The sequence below is a fragment of the Frankliniella occidentalis genome, unplaced genomic scaffold (assembly GCF_000697945.3).
Source record: "Frankliniella occidentalis isolate FOCC.00 unplaced genomic scaffold, Focc_3.1 Scaffold13, whole genome shotgun sequence".
Classification (NCBI taxonomy): Eukaryota; Metazoa; Arthropoda; class Insecta; order Thysanoptera; family Thripidae; genus Frankliniella; species Frankliniella occidentalis.
The window spans coordinates 1,937,496-1,938,182 of NW_026267143.1; positions in this window are offsets into that span (position 1 = coordinate 1,937,496).

The following is a 687-nucleotide window of genomic DNA, read 5'->3' on the forward strand; positions in this document are numbered from 1 at the left end:
GTCGTTGGGTCGTTTCCAGAAAATTTTTTGGACTCTGCCAGGTGTTGCTAGTTTTGTGTTCTCGTAGTTGTTTTTTTTTATTTTTTATTTTTTTAGGGGGGGGCTGCTCCCACGCCAGCCGTAGCTGTGTACTGCTGTTGCGAGTGATTGCAGGGTAAAGTAACGGAAATTTGGCATCATTGATGTTACCTAACTGCGATCGCAGCCGAAATTGGGCAAAGGAATGCGGTGAGGGTACGTTCTGCCGGCGGATAGCGACATCTTTTCGATAAAGATGAATATTTTCTGTTTTGCGCGCACTCCGTCAAATCGCCTGGGCAAATTTATCATTTTGTAAGCTGCGAAGGATTTTGATGCTTTGCTATACAAAGCACTTCCATCATAATACAAATCTTGAGAAGCCATTGCCCCCTGCGTCCAAAACAAATGCAAGCCTCGTATTACGGAAGAAATGCAATGCTCTGTAGTATTTTCTGGGAACGAAATCATGACTATGCCGTAAATCAAACAACTTGTCATTGATCGTGCAGAAAGTACGTCCGTTTTTTCATATTTATTTGGCAAATTACGGGAGCTCAGCTCAGCGCCTGCAAGACTCGGGGTAGGCCATCCCGCAGTGCACGAATGCCTTGCAAGTGAGATGTTGCCTACCTACAAGGCGTTATGAGAGCCGTGGTCCAGGGGCGG